Raw genomic sequence first — 15,867 nt, forward strand, 5'->3', positions numbered from 1 at the left:
GGAAATATGTTAATATAAATGTTTCAGACATTACATGAAATTTCTAAAAATCTTATATTTGTATTTGTATGGAAATATGTATGGAAATATGTTAATATAAATGTTTCAGACATTACATGAAATTTCTAAAAATCTTATATTTGTATTTGTATGGAAATATGTATGGAAATATGTTAATATAAATGTTTCAGACATTACATGAAATTTCTAAAAATCTTATATTTGTATTTGTATGGAAATATGTATGGAAATATGTTAATATAAATGTTTCAGACATTACATGAAATTTCCTACCCACTCTTTAGCCCCTGGCAACCACTAATCTGTTCTCCATTTCTGTAATTTCATGATTTCAAGATTGTTGTACAGGGACTTCCCTGTTGGCGCAGTGGTTGTGAATCCGCCTGCCAATGCGGGGGACACGGGTTCGAGCCCTGGTCCGGGAAGATCCCACATGCCACGGAGCAACTAAGCCCGTGCGCCACAACTACTGAGCCTGCGCTCTATAGCCCGCGAGCCACAACTACTGAAGCCCGCATGCCTAGAGCCTGTGCTCTGCAACAAGAGAAGCCACCGCAATGAGAAGCCTGCGCACCGCAATGAAGAGTAGCCCCCGCTCGCCGCCAACTAGAGAAAGCCCGTGCACAGCAACAAAGACCCAACACAGCCAAAAATAAATAAATAGATTAAAAAAAAAAATGTACACATGTGAGTCGTACAGTAGGTAAAACATTTGAGGATTGGCTTTTCTCATTCAGCATTAATTATTTGGAGATTCTCCAGGGTTGTTATGTGAATCAAGAGTTTGTGCCTTTTGATTGCTGAGTCATATTCCATGGTATGGATACACCACAGTTTGTTGAACCATTCACCTATTAAGGATATCAGAGTTGTTTCTAGTTTGGGGCTATTACAAATAAAGGTGCTGTAAATATTCATGTATAGCTTTTTCTGTGAACATAAGTTTTCATTTCTTTGAGGTATATGCCAAGGAATGCAGTTGCTGGTCATAAAGTATTGTGCGTTAAGTTTTTTAAGAAATTGCCAAACTTTTCCAGAGTGGCTGTATTATTTTACATTTCCATGAACAGTGTATAAGTGATCTAGTTTCTCCAACATCCTCAGGAGCATTTGGTGTTGTTGCTTTTTTTTTTTTTTTTTAGCCATACTCATAGGTGTGTACAGATATCTCATTGTAGTTTTAGTCTATATTTCCCTGATGCTGCCATACTTACTGTTTTTAGGCTTTGGTCTTGGCATCAGGGTAATACTTCATAAAGTCAATTTGAAAGTGTTCCCTCTTTTATTTTCTGGAGAAACTGTATAAAACTGTTGTTAATTCTTTAAATGTTTGGTAGAGTTCTCCAGTAAAAACAGCTGGACCTCGAGATTTTTTTTTTTTTTGGAAGTATTTTTACTATGAATTTAATTTCCTTAGTACTTGTAAGGCTATTCAAATATTGAGTGAGTTGAAGTAGTTTGTGTTTTTCAAGGAGTTGGTCCATTTCTTCTAAATCGTCAAATTTGTATGTGTAGCATTGTTTGTGATATTCCCGTACTATCCTTCTAATGTCTGCAGATCCCTGTTTCCTTCCTAACTGGTAATTTCTATCTGCTCTCTTTTTTGTCATTTTTGCTAGAGATTTGTCAATTTTATTGATCTTTTCAAAGAATCAGCTCCTTGTTTCATAGATTTTTCTACGTTGTATTTTTGTTTTCATTTCTACTGATTTCTGGTATTATTTCCTGCCTTCTGCTCATTTGCAGTTTAGTTTGCTCTTTCTAGGTTCTTGAGGTGAGAACTTCAATTACTGATTTGAGACTTTTCCTCATTTCTAATGTATTAGTGCTATGAATTTCCCTGTCATCACTGCTATAGTTGTGTTCCACAAATTTTGATACGTTTATTTTCATTTTCGTTTAGTTCATTTTTGTGTTTTATTTCTCTTTGACCCATGAGTTATGTAGAAGTGTGTTGTTTAGTTTCCAAGCATTTGGAAATTTTTAATTTGTTACAGTTTGTTTTATGGCTCATGATGTGGTCTATCTTGGAATATGTTCCATAGTCACTTAAGAAAGAATATTCTGGCAAATACAGAGAAAAGGCCACGTGAGGACACCAGTGAGAAGGTATCACTCCATGATAGGACACATGTGATTAATTTCCTTCTTTATACATTTCTGTTTTTCATATAATAGTATTCAATGATCAAATGTTACACTGATCATTATTTTTTAAAAGTCACTGATATGCAAATTAAAAACCAGAAAAAACATACAAATTGTTCATTTGCCACTTCTATCCTTTAATCCAGTAAGAGAGAGTGCTAGTTTTGCATGTCAACTTCCTAAGGTATACTTATATAAAAGTTTTAGTGAGACAAAAAGCAATTTACATATGAAACTTTATTTACCTTTTGAGAGAAATTTTTTTTTTGTCATTATCATTAAATAGAAAAAAAATATTCTGCTGAATGGAGTGTTCTATAAACGACAATTAGATCTTCCTAGTTGATGGTGTTATTGAGTTCTATATCCTTGCTGATTTTCTGTTTGGTAGTTCTGTCAGTTGTTGTAATTTGTCAGTTTCTTCTTTCACTTTTATCAGTTTTTGTGTCTTATCTTTTGTAGCTCTGTTATTTGGTGCATATTTAGGATAAGTTTTCCTGGTTAATTGAGTCTTTTTATCATTATATAACATCCTTCTCTGTCTCTGGTAATTTTCTTTGTTCCAAAGTCTACTTTATCAGATATTAACATAGGCACTCTGCTTTCCCTTTTGAATGTTTGCATGTGTTTATTGTATGTAATATATATGTATACCCTTACTACCTATATTATTGTATATAACATACATACATATATATAGCATATAACTATATATATATATATATATATATATATATATATATATATATATATATATATATAACTACATGTGCGCCCTCAGTGCGCCCTACACACACACTTTCCCTTACTACCCATCTCATTACATTTGAAGTGAATTTCTTATAGGCAGCATGTTTAATCCACTCTGCCACTCTGTCTTTAAATTGTATATTTTAGCCATTTACATTTAATGTAATTATTGATATATGGGATCTTAACCTCCCAATTTTTATTTTTTGTTTCTTATTTGTTCTCTCTGTTTTTTGTTTTCTTTTTTCTTTTTCCTGCCTTTCTCAGGGTTAATTGAATGAGTTTTGGAGTTCCATTTTTATTTATCTTATTTATTTTATTTATTTGTTTTCAAGTGTTTCCCTTTGTATAGTTTTTTAGTCATTGCTGTAAGTATGATGTTGTATGTACGCATAAGTTATCACATTCTACTGGTGTTATTTTACCAGTTCAGTTATAGAATCCTTTATCTTCTTTTACATCCCCTTACTCTCCTTATTTATAATACAGTTGTTTTAAGTATTTCCTGTAAACACTTTGAGAACCACATCAGATAGTGTTATAATTTTTACTTTAACCATCCACAATGACTTAGAAAACTCAAGAGGGGAAGAAAAGCCTAGTGTGTTTGTTCATACTTTTTACAGTATTCTTTCTTCCTTCCTGATAATCTAAGATTCTTTTATTTATTTATTTTTTCTATGTGGAGAGCTTTCTCTAGCCATTCCTCTAGGGGAAGTCAGCTTGGGACAGAGTCTCTTAGTTTTTTTTTCAACTGAGAATGTCTTCTCCCCCTCATTCCTAAAGGATATTTTTGCTAGTTTTGGATTCTTGGTTGCCAGGTCTTTTTTTTTCAGCATTTGAAATACATTGGGACACTTTTTTCTGGTGTTCATGGTTTCTGATGAGAAATCTACTGTCACTCAAATTGCTTTTCTCTTACATGTAAGGTGTCATTTTTCTTGTGCTGATTTCAAGATTTTTTTCTTTGTCATTAGTTTTCAGAAGTTTGACTATAATTGAATTGGCATTTATTTGTTTGGGTTTACCTGCAAGAATTTTGCTCAGCTTCTTTAATCTATAGTTTTACGCCTCTTCTTTAATCTATAGGTTTTCAGCCATTATTTCTTTAAGTACCTTTTTAGTCCCACCCTCATTCTGTTCTTTAGAACTCTACAGACTTGAATGTTGCATATTTTACTGTAGTCTCACAGGTCCCTGAGACTGTTCTTTCCTTTCTAGTCTACTTTCTCTCTGCGATTTACATTGACTTGATTTCTACTGTTACATCTTTCAGCTCACTGATTCTTTCCTCTCTCCATTCTGCTGCTGAATTCATCCACTATGCTTTTTCTTTTGACTATTTTGCTTTTTAGTTCTAATATCCCCACAGGATTCTTCTTTGTATCTTCCTTTTCTCTGCTGCAGCTTCCTGTTTTTTCATTTGTTTCAAGCATGTTCATAATTACTCATGAAACATTTTTATCATGATGGTTTTAAAGTCATTATCAGATCATCCTGACAACTCTGTCATCTTAGTACTGGCATTTGTTAATTGTTTTTTTTCTTTTTTTTTCATTGTTTGATATTTTCTGGTTATTGGTATGACAAGTGAAACATGAACAGTTTCATATTATGCTGTTATAGTTTATGCTTTATTTAAACTTTCTGTTTGAATTGGCTTTCTCTGACAGTCTTCCAACAAGGGCAGGGGGGCACTGCTGCCTCATTACTGTCAGGTGGAAGTACAAGTCCAGGGTCCCCACGGGGCCTCCACTGACACTGAGGTGGGGTTATTTTCATTTCTTCTGGTTGTTGGTGAGAGTCCTACTCTTGTCTGAGCCTCCCCTAACACAGCCTAAGCATAGGCAGGGGAGAGTGTCTCTCCCTGCAGGAGATTGGAAGTTAGGTCTCTCCACATGGTCTTCACTAACACCACAGTGGGAGCCACTTGTTACTACCCAACAGAGATACAAGTTCTGGCTCCCTTCTCTGACAGCTCCCACAGGGGTATTGGGGAGCCTTGTTATGGCGTCGTGAAGGCTAGAGTCTGGGTCCCCCTCTCAGCCTTTGCTAGTGTGGAGGGGACAGGCCCAGGTTTTTCTGTGGTTTGGCTGCAGTAGAGACCTTTGCTGGGCTGCCCCCTTTCCTGTCCCTTTGGCTACAGAGAGCAGACTTTTGTCAGAGCTTTTCTGTCTCGCCTGTTGGCATTTCCAGTTTGCCAGCTGCATCAGTTCCAAGTTAGGAAATTCCAGGAACTTGTTTCATGTCATTTCTCAGATCCCTCGCTGGTCTGCCTTTTCTCTCCATTTTTCAGCATCATCTTATGTTTGTCTTATACATGATGTCCAGGATTTTTGGTTATACCCAGTGAGAAAAATAGGGAAAATATGTCTATTTTCTCAGAAGTAGAAGTGTTGCATGTACTTTTAAATAATACACTTAATTTAAGAAATATATCCTGCCCCCCATTAACTCAATTTAGGAGATCTTACTGAAGATTAATCTGCATGACTCAGAGTTCTCCCCTGGGTTATGTAGAGTCAGTAACCCAGTATTCCTTTTGATGGCAAAGTAATGGCAGAGTGGTGGCCTGTCAAATCAGAGATGCCACTGATGGTGAGATGCACCAATATTTCATTTATTTTTCAGAAAGAGAAAAGTACTTTGAATAAACTAATATGCCATCTATATAGTAAGATGCATGCTGATTTCTCAGAGGTCAAAATATGGCAAGAGTTTGCTTCGTAGAACAGAATCAGTATGGTAGTTATGTGGAAAGGTTTGCAGAGTGAAGTGCAAACAATAATATATTAATGTTCAAACATGTTTTATTTATTTGCCATGTTCAGTTTAACAAGTGGATGTTGGTCAACTTACAAAAGCAAGCATTCCTTTTCTGAGAATGTTGACAAGACCCTTTAAACCCCAATTTGGTGGGTCTTTCTTCCTTGCAGAGATAAAGCTGCCTGCTTTGCTATTCAGAAGGGATTACAGGCATCACGTAGTGACATTAAGCTATTTAACCATAATGATATGGATGACCTGCAGAGACTATTGAAAGAACAAGAGATTGAAGATCAAAAGGTATGATTCTTTTGAAGAAAATTACACAGTTCTTTTGTACTTTCTAACCAGCTAAATTATAAATGAAATGGTAATTTGTCATGAAAACTTGCCTGTGGATCACATGTGGACATTAAATAAGGGTGTTTCTGCTTATTAAATGTACCTCAGATTAGAGAGTCAAGCCTGATAGTAATTGCCTCATCATTGCCATAATTATATATGGCAAATGTGGGGGAAGGTTATCTAGGCAGCTTTCTAAAAGAGAGAGAGAAAAACAGCATGCATTTTGGGGGTGGAGGGATGTACACTCAACTCTACAGAAGTAACAACAGAACTCATTAGGGCATTAACAAGATGTATCTAGTGAATTCAAAATAGGCTTATTCATATCAGAATAAATCATGTATCGATTCACCAGAAGAAACCATGGCGGCAGATCTTAATTAATGAATTTATGAACAAAGTGAAGACTCTTTCTCCCTACCCCAACCTCATCCCAGATCTCTGAGCAGCTGCTCCCTGTGGGAAGCAGCTGCCTCACGCATGGTTTCCTTCTACGTTGCAACCTATTTACACTTCTTCTCAAGCACCTGTGTAGTCCCTTGGGACAGGGAGGGAATTAGGCAGGTGGAACTTGCTCCTTGTTGTTCTGATAGAGAGTGGAACAGAGGAAACGTGTTCAAAGCATCACTGTTAGAATTAGCATTTATTTGCCCCTGACAAGATGAACAGAGAAGGTAGTTCTGTGGTCTGTGGTTCTGCAGCAGGAACCACTGTGTGTGAAGTGTACTGGGAACCTGGTCACCACATCCTTTGTCTCAAACACCACTTTCAAGTGGACTTTCCCAGTGTAACTCATCCGTTACTAGAGTAACTGATAAAAATGCTCATCACATCCTTAATTTTGTGTTAATTTCCATTTTCCCAGATATTTGAATTATTCCTTTTGGATTCTGTCATCTTTGTTTAGGTGATAGCCTAAGAGCAGCACTTCATGATTATACACATTCGTGTGGTGAATACGCATAGACTTCTGCTATTTTATGCTAGGTGTGCTACAGACAGTGTTTTATAAGTATACAATTTAGAAGAATGTATAGGGAAAATCTTAAAATTGAGACCGTTCCACCAATGAATTCTTTCTACAGATTGTAAAAAGATGTCCCTTTTCTGATTCAGTAATAGAATGCTACCGTATTGAAAAACACTGCCTTAGAAAGTGTGACCAATGAACCAGTCTGCTGTAGGGTTATTTCGCCAAGTTAGCATTGTACAAATTTGGAAGACAACATATTCAAGTTCTGTGTGTGTGTTGTATAAGATTTATAATCTGTGGAACTTTTTTTTTAATGAATAACAAGAAATAAAGTTATCTTAAAATTTATTTCCATTTTATAGTTTTTACCTTTTTACTAATTAATTTATACCACATATTCCTGCCAAGAGTAGGCTTTCTAAATTACTTTACATTTTGGTTTTTAGAAATAATTCTTTTTTAATTTTGTTTTCACAAAAATAATAAATGTTAAATTTTTAAATATTTTGTACTTAGATGCTTATATTTCCTTTGAAAGTAAGTTAAATAATCTGAGTTTGGATCAAACTCTTTTTGTCAGTTTCCCAACTAATGGAGTTCATATGTTTTTTCATTCCTTTTCTTATAGAGTTCTCTTATCCCATATTAATCCTTCTTTAAAAAAAAAAGATAATAAGTAAAAACAGCAGTTCATAGAGGAAATGCAGATAACTGAGCAAATAGAAAATAGTCTGACCTCACTAACAGTTACAGAAATTAGGGTAAGAGTTTTTGCCTGTCCAATTAGGGAAAACTTTTTATGGTAATAATCAGTGCCACACTGATGTACAGGGGGCCTTCCAAAAACTCTGAGGAGAGCTTCAGTTGGCACAGCCTTTCTAGAGGGTAAATGGGCAGGTATATTCTGGGATTCTTAAATATCTATACCCTCTGGAGTGCTATCTTTAGAAGAGAATCAGAAATGGTGTCAGAGATCGAAGGGTATTCACGTGATGTAAAAAAACAAAATGAAGGAAACAACCTAAATCCAGCACTGTGGGAACAGTTAAATAATTTACGGTATATCTACAAGGTGGAATATTAAATCTCCATTAAAATCATGGTTTAAATAATATTAAATAATGTGAGAATGTTCACAACATAATATTTTAAAAACTCAGGTCCTAGAACGATTGCAGTAAAATCCTGATTTGAACAAGGTAATTTACAAAGATATGTATTTACAAGAAAAAGTTACCAGTGTGTGGTGTAACGAGCTCATTTGTTAAATTCTTTTTTGTACTTTTCCATTTCCCAAGAATATTCCAAAAATAAAATATTCCTTCATTGAGTATTTTAAGATCATAAGAAAGATACTTTGTGTTTTAAAGGCAGGGAGAGGCGGGATGCCCCCAGGTCCTCAGCTGTGACCTCCCAGCAGACCCGCAGCCTCAGGTTTGACTTAGGGACGGAGTGAAGATGACCAAGAATGGTGTAAACTTTCGCATGCTTCAGCCGACACTTTTTTCAGTATTACATACAGCTGCGGGTTCTAAAATACCCCTTAAAGAATAGCTCTGATATTTGAGTTTCTAGTTGTTCATTAGAAGCTTAGAGGCAAGAAACCTTTGAGTAGAAAGGTGGCGGCAAACTCTGTGGAATTTTTTCAGTGCAGCGTACCTGAAACATCTACAGATTCAGCAGTGGGAGTGGTTTATTAGTGATTTGACGTCAGTGGGGTGTGGGAAGGTGTGTGTTACTTGAAAGAGTCCCTCCACTGCACCACCTCCGAACATGACTGGGTGAGGTCATAGTCCAGTTTTACTTGAACCAGTAGTGAGGAGGAAGGAAGGAGAAGGGTTTCATCTGTTTTTTGGTAAGTAAGGGAGGTCAGGGTTTGTCTGTTTTTAAACTTTTTATTAGGAACATTTCTGGCACATTCAAAGGAAACAGTAGTATAGTGAAGCCCCCTGTACCCTTCTCCCGGCTTTGTTTTCAATATTCTGCCACTCTTGTATCATCTGAACCGTCACCTAACTCCCCACTCAGTCTCTGTGATGATGATGATTATCATCATCATCATTAGAGTTCTTTTTATTTTAGGTAAAATTTACATTGAAATACATTAGTCCTAGTTATACAGTTTTGACCAGTGGTTATACCCGTGTAGCCCAGGTATCATGGCCCCCATCATGACATAAAATGCCCCCATCTCCCCCAGAAAGTTCCCTTGGGTCCCTTCCCAGTCATTCTGGGCTTGGAGGGTTTTGTTTGTGTTTTAGTATTCTCAGTGTCTAAACAGTTTGTGTTTGTGTGTGAGGCCTCCTAGTTGACTGTGTGACCTGAAAACATGTCTGAGAGAAGAAAGCACTGTTTTTCATCTCAAAATAACAGGATCGCAAACCTTGAGCTTGAAATTAATATAGTCTATTTATTTGTTGATTTATCTTGGTGAATAAATCTTGTAGGGTGAAAGTGCTAGAGAGCACATAACAGATTTTGTATTTGGAGTTACTGAAATTTAAAACATCTATTTTTTTTTCTTTTAAAGAATCCTCGCAAGGCTCGTGTAACTCGACGTTTCATTGTAGTCGAGGGGTTATATATGAATACTGGAACTATTTGCCCTCTTCCAGAATTGGTGAGCAACTATGTTTATTTATTATTTTAGTATTCAGACTATTTGGCAGTTAGGCCTTTTGTTTATGACCATTTTTAATGTATAATGTCTTCATTGCTTTGCTTAATATGTATCATAAGCACATTCTGATCATACTAGAGAAGTAGATTAACATTAAATGCCAACCCTGACCTTTAAAGAGTAATCAAGACTGAGTTTTATAAAACCAACTTTATTGAGGTATAGTTGACACGTAATAAAATATACTCACTTTAAGAGTACAGTTTGATAAGTTTTGACAGATGTATACTCCCCTATCACCATCACCACAGTCAAGATATAGAACATTTCTGTCACTCCAGAAGTCCCTCATGCCCCTTTGTAATCAGTACCCCATTCCTGGCCGCAAGCCACCGTTGATCTGCTTTCTGTTCCTGTAGTTTTGCTTTTTGTAGAATTTCATATAAGTGAAATCATATAATATGTATTTTGTAAAACTCAGCTTTTTAAAAGGGGATACAATACACTGTCTTTAGAAACCATGACTATTGAGATTTTTTTTTTTTTAGGTGAAATTCACATAACATAAAGCTAGCCATTTTAGAGTGTAGAGTTCAGTGGCATTTAGTACGTGCACAGTGTTGTGCACTCATCAACTAGCTAGTTGTAAAACCTTTTTGTCACTCCCAAAGAAGACCCAGTACCCATTAAGCAATCACTCCGCATTTTTCCTTGCCCCTAGCCCCCACCAGTCTGCTTTCTGTCTATATGGATTTACCTATTCTGGATATTTCTGATAAATGGAATCATATAATATATGACTATGGCTTCACTCACTTAGAATGTTTTCATTGTTTATCCAATTTGTGGCATCATTTATCAGTACTTCATTCCTTTTTTCTTCTTTTTTTTAAAATTTATTTATTTTTGGCTGCGTTGGGTCTTCGTTGCTGTGCGCGGGCTTTCTCTAGTTTTGGCAAGCAGGGGCTACTCTTCGCTTCATTCCTTTTTAAAGCTAAGTAATATTCCATTGTGTGGGTATATCACATTTTGGTTTTTTTGTTAACAGATATTTGGATTGCTTCACCTTTTGGCATTTGTGAATAGTGCTGCTGTGAACATTCATGTACAAGTATTTGTTTGAATCCCTGTTTTCAACTCTTTCATGTATGTGCCTAGCAATGTAATTGCTGGATCATGTGGTAATTCTATTTTTAACTTATTGGGGAACTGCCATACTGTTTTCCACAGTGGCTTGTACCATTTTACATTCCCACCAGCAATGGAGGAGGGTTTCAGTTTCTCCACATCCTTACCAATGTATACTTTTTTTTTTTTTTTAATTTTTGCCATTCTAGTAGGTGTGAAGTATATTTGCATTTCTGATTTGCATTTCTTGAATGACTAATGATGTTGAGCCACTTTTCTTGTGTTGGCCATTTGTATATCTTTGGAGAAATGCCTCTAGAAGTCCTTTGCCCATTTTTAAACTGGGGTGTCTTTTTGTAAAGTTCTTTATGTATTCTGGGTACTAGACCCTTAATCAGGTATGTGATTTGCAAATATTTTCTCTCATTCTATAGGTTGTCTTTTCATTTCTTTGATAGTGTCCTTTGATGCACAAAAGTTTTTAATTTTGGCAAAGTCCAATTTATCTAGTTTTTTGTTGTTGCTTGTGCTTTTAGTGTCATATCTAAGAAATACATTGCCAAATCCAGGGTATGAAGATACACCCCTATGTTTTCTTCTGAGGTTTTTATAGTTTTAGCTCTTATTTTAGGTCCTTGATCCATTTTGACTTAATTTTTGTATATTCTGTGAGAGAGGGATTCAACTTCATTCTTTTGCATGTGGTTATCCATTTGTCCCTGTACCATTTGTTGAAGAAACTATTGTTTTCCCATTGAATGGTCTTGGCACCCTTGTTGAAATCAGTTGACTGTAGGTATATGGGTTTATTTCTGGACTCTCAGTTCTATTCCATTTGTCTATATGTCTAGCCTTATGCCAGTACCATGCTTAATTACTTAATTCATGTAGCTTTGTGGTAAACTTTGAAATCAAGACGTGAGTTCTCCATTTTTGTTCTTTTTCAAGATTGTTTTGGTTATTTGGCGTCCCTTGAAATTCCATTTGAATGTTAGGATCAGCTTTTCCATTTCTGTAAAAAATGGCATTGAGATTTTTTATAGGGATTGTAGTGAATATTTAGATTGCTCTGGGAAGTATTGCCATCTTAATGATACTGAGTCTTCTCATTGATGAACATGGAATGTATTTCCATTTATTTCAGTTTTCTTCAATTTCTTTCAGTATTGTTTGTGGCTTTTACTGTAAAGTCTGGTACCTCTTTGGTTAAATTTATTCCTAAGTATTGTATTCTTTTTGATGCTAAGTATTTTATTCTTTTTGATGCTATTATAGATGGAATTGTTTTCTTAATTTCCTTTTTGGATTGTTCACTACTAATTATAGAAATACAGATGACTTTTGTGTATTGATCTTGCATCATTCAACTTTTGCTGAACTTGCTTATTAGCTGAAACAGTATTTTTGTGGATCTTATTCTGTATGTAAGATCATGTCATCTGTGAATAGAGCTAGTTTTGCTTCTTCGTTTCCAAGGATGGATGCTTTTCTTTTTTTTTTCTTGCCTGATTGCTCTGGCTAGAACTTCCAGTACAGTGTTGACTAGAAGTGACAAGAGTGAGTGTCCTTCCTGCTCTTTAAAGGGAAAGCTTTCAGGCCATCACCATTGAGTGTGATTTTAGCTGTGGGTTTTCCGTAAATGCCCTTTATCAAGTTGAGGAAGTTCCCTCCTATTTCTTATTTGTTGAATGCTTCTCTCATGAGAGGTTTGGGGTTTGTCAGATGCTTTTTCTGCATCAGTTGAGTTAATCATGTGGTTATCCTTCATTCTATTAGTATGGTGTATTACACTGATTTTCCTGTAATAAACCACCATTGCATTTGACCATTAAAATCTGAATCTCTGAGTCCATCAATTGAATAGGGATTCAAAATAAAGGTTTCATATCTTATTTTTTAAGTTTTTCACTATTTCTTGAGGAAATCTAGATACATCCTAAATGTCAATAAAAGAGATTTGTTTTCCTGTCCTTCCTTTTGTGAGTGTCAAAGACTGATAGAATAATGTAGGAGAGATAGTCGGCCACAAGATGTTAGAACTGTATGTTACAGGAGTACAATAATAAATCAGTACTGATGGGCAAATATACAGCCAGTGAAACAAAATGTAAAGTGTAGGAACAGATCAAGTACCTAAAGTACTGAGTATGTAAAATTACAGTATACAAATTAGGGTTTGACAAAAGGATTCCTGTTTTGTTTTACCTGTCTGTTTGTGTTCCAGTACTGGGATAATATTATTAAATATTTTCTAAAACATGGTTTTTAGAAACTATCTCAGTCATATAATACCTCTTATTAATGGATGGGAAAGAATTAGTATTGAAAAGATGTAATTCTCCCCAAATTAGTTTGTTCATTGTTAATGAAAATTCAGGTAAAAGCCCAGTGAGGACCCCTCTCCCAATTTGATGTTGATTCACAAGATTAGCCTGTAAAATCTTTTTTTTTTTAAATGAAAGCTTCTTTCTTTCTTTATTTATTTATTTTTGGCTGTGTTGGGTCTTCATTTCTGTGCGAGGGCTTTCTCTAGTTGTGGCAAGCGGGGACCACTCTTCATCGCGGTGCGCGGGCCTCTCACTGTTGCGGCCTCTCTTGCTGCGGAGCACAGGCTCCAGACGCGCAGGCTCAGTAGTTGTGGCTCACGGGCCCAGTTGCTCCGCGGTATTTGGGATCTTCCCAAACCAGGGCTCAAACCCGTGTCCCCTGCATTGGCAGGCAGATTGTCAACCACTGCGCCACCAGGGAAGCCCTAGCCTGTAAAATCTTGATGGTTAAAAAATAAATTATCAGACGCATGATATGAGACATCAACCCATCTTATATATTTCTGTGCATTATTTCTATAGTTTCAGTGGAAAAAATCATAGTAATTAAACATTTAATAATTAAAATTATGGTTCTGGGGCTTCCCTGGTGGCGCAGTGGTTGGGAATCTGCCTGCCAATGCAGGGGACACGGGTTCGAGCCCTGGTCTGGGAGGATCCCACATGCCGCGGAGCAACTAGGCCTGTGAGCCACAATTACTGAGCCTGCGCGTCTGGAGCCTGTGCTCCGCAACAAGAGAGGCCGCAATAATGAGAGGCCCGTGCACCGCGATGAAGAGTGGCCCCCACTTGCCACAACTAGAGAAAGCCCTCGCACAGAAACGAAGACCCAACACAGCTATAAATAAATAAATAAATAAATAAATAAATAAATAAATAAATTAAACTTTAAAAAAAAATTATGATTCTGGCACAAGAGAAGATTACATGAGCCATGGAAAGATTTAAGAGCCCAACTTCTCATGTTATATATATAAAAATTTAGTGGTTGATAATCACTGTATTTTAATTCAACTGTGAAACTTATCACATACATATCATAAAAGGGTAAATCAATTAAACACTAGGGGGAAAAATCTGTACATATGTTCAGCCTCCCAATGTATAAACCAAAAAAATTATGAAATAATTAGAAGAACATATAGATAAATATGCATCTAAACCTTAGATGGGAAAGGACTTTCTTATAAGCCGGAAAACAAAGGGGAAAAAAAAGATTAAAAAACATATTAATGAAAACTTTTTGTGGATTAAAAAAATGAATCTAAATTGGAATAGTGCCTCTGAGGGAAGAATATTTACAACATTTCCCTAGGAGTTTTTATGTATAATCAGACCAGTATTTAACAGATAGATTACATGTCTATACTCATAGTGTCTTAACAGTTCTTTCTTTAAAAATCGGCATTGTGCTGGCTATATTACTGAGTTAAATTGAATCATTTTAGAGCATCTAAAGTACAGTTAATTTTCATTATTCATTGTAGTTCTATAAAGTGTGTGTGTATATGTGTGTATGTGTGTGTGTGTGTGTGTGTGTGTGTGTGTGTGTGTGTATATATATTTATGTTCTATAAACCTGCTGCAAATACTGAATTACCAAATACTGAACTTTTGCTCCTAGGGCAAATACAGAGTTAGTTTTCTGCAACCCTCTAGTCACCACGTTTTCATCAGTTACTCAATACATAACCGTGTTTTATATGTGTTTCTGGGTAAAGACACCTTATTTAGTGTACATCGTTGACGTAGCCATATTGAACTCACAGCCGGCAGTGCTCTAACTCCGGCCTGAGTGCAGTTTATGTGACACACGCATGTTTTCCGTAAGGCGCATCACAGCCTTCTTGCGCTGAGGCCCTCTGGGCCGAACTTCAGCGCTGTGCTTGGGGGCCGTTGTGAACAACAGAATCACAACGAAAAGCACAAAATGCGAAAAATGTGGCAGTAAACAGAATGTGAGAAGGACACTTGTTTGCAGTATAAATAAGCTGAAGCAGTAGCCTGTTACCTCAGCTGGGAAGGTGCATTTCAGGTGACTCAAAGTTTTTCACCACCCTGCACATATGCCCTAAGTATTGATTTGGAGGTTACAAATAAATTTTAGCAAGTAGGCAGATTCACAAATACGAATTTTATGAATTTTCAGTATTTTAAAGTTGTGTTTATTTACCACTTAGGTTAAGTTAAAATACAGATATAAAGCAAGGATCTTTCTGGAGGAAAGCCTTTCGTTTGGAGTCCTGGGGGAGCACGGCCGAGGAGTCACTGAACATTTTGGAATCGATGTAAGCTCTGCTTTTTTGGAACATTCCTTCATATAGTAACCATGCAGTTCCATCCTGCTGGGCAGGTTTCATGGGCACAAGACAGTGTTCCTCATCGATGTGCAGGGTGCAGCTTTGGTGTCTGTCACTTCACTGAGCCCACAGAGGATTGGGTCAGCCAGACCAGGGTCCCCATCTTCCCTTGGAACTCAGTGGCTAATCATAGAATTTGTGTTCTGTTTACACGGTAACATTTGATCCCAGCTTTCAGTGTTTTTTCTCTAGAAACAGTTAAATTTGCCTTCCATTTTTTCTTTAAAATCAGTAAGAATTCTCTAAGTTGTCCTTTAGAAAGTATCATAGCAGTGAAAAGATGTTCTTTCTAATATTTAAAATTCTGTATTGTTATTTGTGTGTATGGGGGTGATTTATATATATATATATATTAGAAATACCACCAGCATGGATTCACAAAGCCGCTCAAGGTCCCAGACAACTGGAGTGAGTTTTTTATGTTTTCTC

General features: G+C 36.3%; 1 pseudogene; it reads left to right on the forward strand.

The window, feature by feature from the left end:
• Positions 1-15,867, forward strand: part of LOC130708372 (serine palmitoyltransferase 1-like) — a 55,178-nt pseudogene that overhangs the window by 25,528 nt on the left and 13,783 nt on the right.

Source organism: Balaenoptera acutorostrata, chromosome 6 (genome assembly GCF_949987535.1).
Source record: "Balaenoptera acutorostrata chromosome 6, mBalAcu1.1, whole genome shotgun sequence".
NCBI lineage: Eukaryota > Metazoa > Chordata > Mammalia > Artiodactyla > Balaenopteridae > Balaenoptera > Balaenoptera acutorostrata.